Below are 6610 nucleotides of genomic sequence, written 5' to 3' on the forward strand. Positions count from 1 at the left end.
TGTCCATCCTGACTACATTGAAAGAGCCTCATGAAAAGGATCTCATGGACAAAATTAATGAATGTGCCCGAAGTGCTACTCATTTACCATCTTCTCATTATTGGGGCATGTCATAAGACCATGGAAACATAAGCTCTTTCAAGTTCTTCTCTTGCCTTCTGTGCTTAAGTGTTTCAAAACTGATGCAGATGTAATAATATTCTCAACAGGAGTTTTGGTCCTAATAATCATGCTGCCAATGATTCCACAGCCAGGCAAATAATACCTTCATGACTTCTTTTATATTTTTGGTCATCTTTCATCATTGTGCCTGAAGAATCCAGGTCATGTGACAGAAATTTTTTTTCTCTATCTTCGTGCCAGTGTTTATGTTGTCTTTCATCACCTTTATGGAATGTAACCTAGCAACTTTGTCTCCCTTCTACTCTCTCACCACAGTATGAAGGAAAACTTGTAGACCTCTGAAGTAGTAAAGCCAATGAGGGAACATGTTTGAATTCATCCAGAAGTAGTGATTGGTTCCAAGGACCTCCCCAGATGGAAGAGATTAGAAACTCATGATGTTGAAATAGAATGTGCCAAAATTTCTCTGAACCCTACCAAAGCTCATACAAAGATGACTGTTCTGTGTCTCAGCAGATCTCAACATGTTTTCATCATTGTCCAACTCTCCCTGTCAGCCTTTATGCTGACACATAGAACAGCTATAGGAGTTCTACTTCTACTACTTATTCTACTCCAGACCTGGCATTGTTAAACATGGCAGGGCAGCTACCTCAGGTACTGAGTTTCTCATCAACTCGGTTGTCAACTGAGCCATCACAAGCTGTTATATGGAGCTGCTCTGCAGTCTGTGGTATGACCACTTCTTTAGCTTCACCTGGAAATACTCCACTTGAGTTGTTACACTTTTATAGCAAGGGCTTTGGTACATCTGATGGGAAGGAACTCCTTTGAGAGTACCATCAACCTCCCCACTCCCTCACATTATAGTCATGGCCCCAGAAGGAGGAGGACAGATTGGATTTTGTGAGACCATGTCTGCACAGACAGCAACAACTTTCTGATAATAAGATTAGAAGAAAGATCTGACAACAAAGGCTCTATCACTTTAAATGATCTTCCAGGGTTTTTAAGTGATCCTAAAGAAAACAGTATTGAGAAAGATAGGAAGAATCTGTAATATCAAAGAAACTTTCTGAGATGATTACTGAAGATGCTGAACTTGTGGTACCTGGAGGATTATTTAACTCTTTCTTCCTTTGAGACAGTCTCCCACATTCTCAAGAGAAAGTGCCACTCAACACCCTCTAACACTGAAAGTACCAATATGAGCACTGAACCTCTAACTTCCTCTCTGGACAAATTTGAGCCTGATGCAGCAAAGCAAGCCTTTGTGCCCATAAATTGGTCCTGTAGGTATGCCAATGAAAGCCCTGCTAGTAACAGGGAAAATTAAATTTTATTGGAGATGACCATCCTCACATTTAGCTCTTGCAAAATTCCATCTCATGGAAAAGTACAGTTTAGACGTGGACAACCTCCCCCATCTGATCACCCTTTTGAGAAGGCACTACCAAGGACTGCTTACCATTTTGTTAGCAAGAAGACTAAAGAGATCTTAAAGAAAGTGAAAGGAAACATGGAGGAAGATTATATGTCCTCTGCTTCCCTAGTGGAAGTACTGGATAAATGGATACCAGGGGGAGCAAATGCACATATCAAGTAGTTGAACAAATTGTCTTTGTCCATTAGGTCTGTTAATCGGGGCCACTTTTGAGGCTCTCCATCCTCAGATAAGATTCACACCCTTTAGAAACAATTTGTGCTGCTACACAACCAGTGATTCCCTGAGTACTTCAAAAGGCAGTAATATGCTTTTCAGAACAGACAGTATACTATGAAAGATGATCAAATCAACACCAATGGAGAGGCTCAAAGCTACTATGAAAGATCAGTTGAAGTTCTAAGAGTAGGACATTCAGATGTAGAAAGTGAACCTGCAGAAAGAATAAGCTTGAGATAATCAGCTTCAGGAGAAACACAACACTGTGGTGACCCAGCTCCACAGCCAGATCAGACAGCTGCAACACGATCAGGAGGTATTCTGCAATCAGAGCCAGGAATTACAGACAAAGCTGGAAGACTGCCGGAATATGATTGCAGATCTGAGGTCAGAAATAAAGAAGGCCAATAATGAGGTGTATAACTCTGTGTGTCTCCCAGAGAGTTACTGCTCAGCCAAGTTTCTCAAAAGCTTTCAAACAGTAAATTTGTCCAGGAGCAGATGGAGTTCTTGAACAGGCAGCTGTTGGGTCTTAGGTAGGTCAATGAGCTGTATTTGGAGCCATTGCAGAACAAGCATGCAGACAGGAAGCAGAAATCATGAAGACTTTTTATAGGAAAAAACTAGAGAAAAATGGAAACCATCTCCCTTAGCAGAACCAGCAGCTTGATAATCAGATTGTGCAACTAGAATCTCATTTGGCAAACTAGACCATCTGCTATCAGAACAGAAGAAATGCCTGGAAAATGCCAAACTTGGTCTATAGGACAGCTACAGGCAGTAGAGAGAAGGTGTGAGGCTCAGAAAAGAATTACCCAGTCATTTGAAATAAAAATATTAGATTTATATGACAGCCTAGAGAAGGATTGGATCCTTAAAACAAACAAACAACTTAAAGAAAAATATGAAGCAGCTAAAACAATTGAGAAAATGCTTAACTGTTGCAATAAAGGTTATCCTGATTCACTGATGGGGCAGAGTAAAGAAGCCACTGACTGCAGTGGTGAGACCAAGACCCCCAAGTCTGGTAGCAGCCAAGACAGCAGTGGAAGCAGAGCAGGTAGAGGAAGTAATAGCAGCAGTAGTGAGCTTTCAACCTGAAGAAACCCTGAAACCAGAGGGCAGGGACATTCAGCAAGTGGGGGGAGACAACAATTTTAGAACTTTCCACCAACATCTGCATGACTGTTGACATACTTCCCTGTCCAAAGAGCTTCGTGGACATAAAGGCTAGAGTTGTTTTGTAACAAGAGTGAAAGCCAGCGTGATGAAGAATGCTCGATCAAAAACAGCCTTTCTGAGACAATAAAGAATGAACTGTACAAAGATCCAAGCAGGGAAATGAAGGAAAGCCAACTGTTCCTCCCCAGGGCCTAGACAACACTCACCCATCTCTCAAAAACTGGGAGAGTATTGGACAGCTTCATATCATGGATTATAATGAGACTGAGCATGAATTCACTTAAAGGTTGATGGACAATCAGTGTTAAATTTCATATTCTTTATATAGAATGGGAGGCATGGGCACAAGTATAAAAGATTTCATATTTCCAGGTGTGAATAGCTAACTCCTTCCATGGAAATAAGACTGAGCTCCTTTTGACAAAAGACTGATCTGCCAATGAAATGCCTCTAACTTTTCTCTTGCCTCTCACCTAAACATCTCTTTTTTTTACCTAGAAATGCATTCCAAAGTAAAGACCAATTTGCTTTCATAAGTATCTTTCTTTTCTTCTTCCTTTCCCCAAATTCTTGCATCTTATGAACCTGTGCAATATGAGGCAATATGAGGTAGTTTGAAAAGGTACAGAGACAGAGAAAGAGGCAGAGAGAGAAAGAGAGTGGACATCAGCACCAGGACAAGATCAAGAAAGCAATCATGTAGGAAAAAAAAATTTAACTGTGTCTTGAAAGAAAGCAAATTGGGAGACAAAGGAATAGTTTGCCTGTAAAATCCATGGAGAAGGGAAGAATTTATGCCCAAACAAGAGACAGAGGGTGTTACAAAAGGCAAAGTAGATAACATTGATTATATCAAATTAAAAAGATTTTGCACAAACCAAACTAATGCAATCAGAAAGCAGAATGCTTGGAAAGTGTCTCTGATAAAAACCTCATCTCTCAAATATATAGAGAACTAAGTCAAATTTATAAGAATACAAGTCATTCTGCAACTGATAAGAGGTTAAATGATATAAACAGGCATTTTCAAATGGAGAAATCAAAGCTATCTATAGTCATATGAAGAAATGTACTAGATCACTATTAAGTAAAGAGTTGCAAGTTAAAAAAAACCCTGAAGTACTACCTCATCCCCAGTTGATTGGCTAATATAACAGAAAAAGAAAATGATAAATGTTGGAGGGGATGTAGGAAAATTTAGATACTTAATGCATTGTTGGTAGAGTTATGAATTGATCCAACCATTCTGGAGGTCAATTTGGAGCTAAGGGAAATCAAACTATGCATATGTTTTGGTTCAACAATGCCACTATTAGGCGTATATCACAATGATATCACAAAAAAGGGGAAAGGACAAAGTACAAAGATATTTATAGCAGTTCTTTTTGTGGTGTCAAAGAATTAGAACTTAAGGGATGCCCATGAATTGAGGAATGCTTGAACAATGGTTGTGGTATATTAATGTAATAGAAACTATTGTGCTATAAGAAATGACGAGCAGAAAGATTTCAGGAAAATCTTTACATGAACTGATACAAAGTGAAGTAAGAAGAAGCAGGAGAACAGTGTACACAGTATCAACAACGCTGTGCAACGATCAGCTTTGAAGGACTTAGCTCTTCTTAGCAACAAAGTGATCTAAGAAAATTCCAAATGACTCATGATTGATAATGCTATCCACACCCAGAGAAAGAATTGATGGAAGATGAATTCATATTATTTTCACTTTATTTTTTCATGTTTTTTTTTGTCTATTTCTTCTTTCACAACAAGATTAATATGGAAATATGTTTTGCATGATTGCACATACTTAACCTATATTGAATTGTTTACTGCTTCAGGAAGGAGGTGATAAGGGGGAGAGGGAGAAAATTTGGAATTAAAAAAATTTAATGAATGTTAAGAGGACTTCTAGGAGGCAAGGTAACAAAGTAAGCAGTAAATCATGGTAGTTCTCCTATATTCATCTCCAACCAAATATAAAAACAGAACAAATCCTGTAACAGTAGAGCCAGTGGAAAGATGAGGTAGAACAGTCTTTTAGCCCAGAATACTTGAAGAATCAGCAAGAAAGGTCCATCTCACTTGGGTAAAAGGGAAGCACAATGCAGGAAAGGAAGCATCCAAGCAAGCCAGCAGCAAGTCTCACCTCAGCAAATCAATGGACAATCCTGAGCCCCAGTGGGGTGGAGGAGGCAAACACTAATACCAGGATTGTGCTCTCCCTGACCCCTTCTACATGCCTTAGAATAGCTAGGAGAACTAGGACACTCTAGCTCCAAGAATTACCACGTGCTTCAGCATGGTCCCAGACAAATAGGCATCCTCCAGCAGCCAGACCTCCAATGAGCTTCAGTGTAGCCCTGGGGAAATGCAGAAACACCCCCACCAGGCCTCAGTCTATGACAGACACATCACTAGGACCCCAACTCAGCACCAGGTAAACTCTCAGCACACTACAGCCTCCAGCAGCACCAGCCTCTCCCATCCTAACCCCTCAATGTGGCACTAGACAGAAGGAACCCCCATGGACCTCAGGGCAACATCAGAGCAGCACCAGTTAAACAGCCAGTGCCTGCAGCCATGGGCACAAGAAGCCTGAGAAAGAGCCCCTTACACCATGGGAGTAGAAATCAAATTTAAAAGAAAGGAAAAAACCTACCCCCCCCCAAAAAAAAAAAGATGAGCAAAAGACAACAAAAAAGATTCTGAGCACAGGAAGTTATTTTGGTGAGAAGAAAGACCGAGACACAAACTCAAAACAGGGCAACAATGTCAAAATCCCTATGAATAAAATCCTAAAGAAAAATGGAAAGTGGTCTCAAGCCCAGAAAGAACTCATGGAAGAGCTCAAAAAGGAGCTTAAAATCATATAAGTGAAGTAGAATAAATATTTAGAAAAAAAATGAGTGATGCAAAAGAATTATGAAGTGTCAACAGTTTGGAAAAATAAAATAACTGCTTGAAAGGTAGAATTGGTCAAATGGAAAAGGAAGCATAAAACTAACTGGGGAAAACACTCTTTAAAAGTTAGAATTGGGCAAGTGGAAGCTAATGACTTTGTGAGATACCAAGAAACAAACAAACAAATTCCAAAGAATTAAAAAATAGAAGAAAATGAAAAAATAGATCCAGGAGATATGTCAGAATTATTGAACTACCTGAAAGCCATAATGAAAAGGAGACTGGACAGCATCTTTCAATAAATTATCAAGGAAAACTGCCCTAATAGAACCATAGAGAAAAATGGAAAGAATCCACCAATCACTTCAGGAAAGAGATTTCAAAATTTAAAACTCTAAGGAACATTATAGCCAAAATTCAGAACTATCAGGTCAAGGGAAAAAATATATTGCAAGTGGCCAGAAAGAAATAATTGAAATATTGAGGAGTCACAATCAGTATTACACAGGTCTTGGCAGCTACAATATTGAAAGATTGGGGGTCATGGAACATCATATTCTTGAAGGCAAAGGAGCTAGGACTAAAACCAAGAATCACTTATCTGGAAAAATTAGGCATAATATATGTAGCAGCAAGCACCCCAAGCGTCCTCAGGGTTTGCAGCTACCACAGGTTCTTGGATCTGCTTTGCTAAAGGAAAGCAACTCAAAATGGGTTAACAAGCTTACTTTAATCAGT

The 6610-nt window shown here is 39.4% G+C and overlaps 1 pseudogene; it reads left to right on the forward strand.

Moving 5' to 3' along the window:
- Positions 1-643: 643 nt before the first annotated feature.
- Positions 644-3252, forward strand: LOC138155014 (hamartin pseudogene; annotated as a pseudogene).
- Positions 3253-6610: the final 3358 nt, after the last annotated feature.

The sequence above is a fragment of the Petaurus breviceps genome, unplaced genomic scaffold, assembly GCF_028583685.1.
Source record: "Petaurus breviceps papuanus isolate PSGF00001 unplaced genomic scaffold, PetGlider_PUasm1.0 91133, whole genome shotgun sequence".
Taxonomy (NCBI): domain Eukaryota; kingdom Metazoa; phylum Chordata; class Mammalia; order Diprotodontia; family Petauridae; genus Petaurus; species Petaurus breviceps.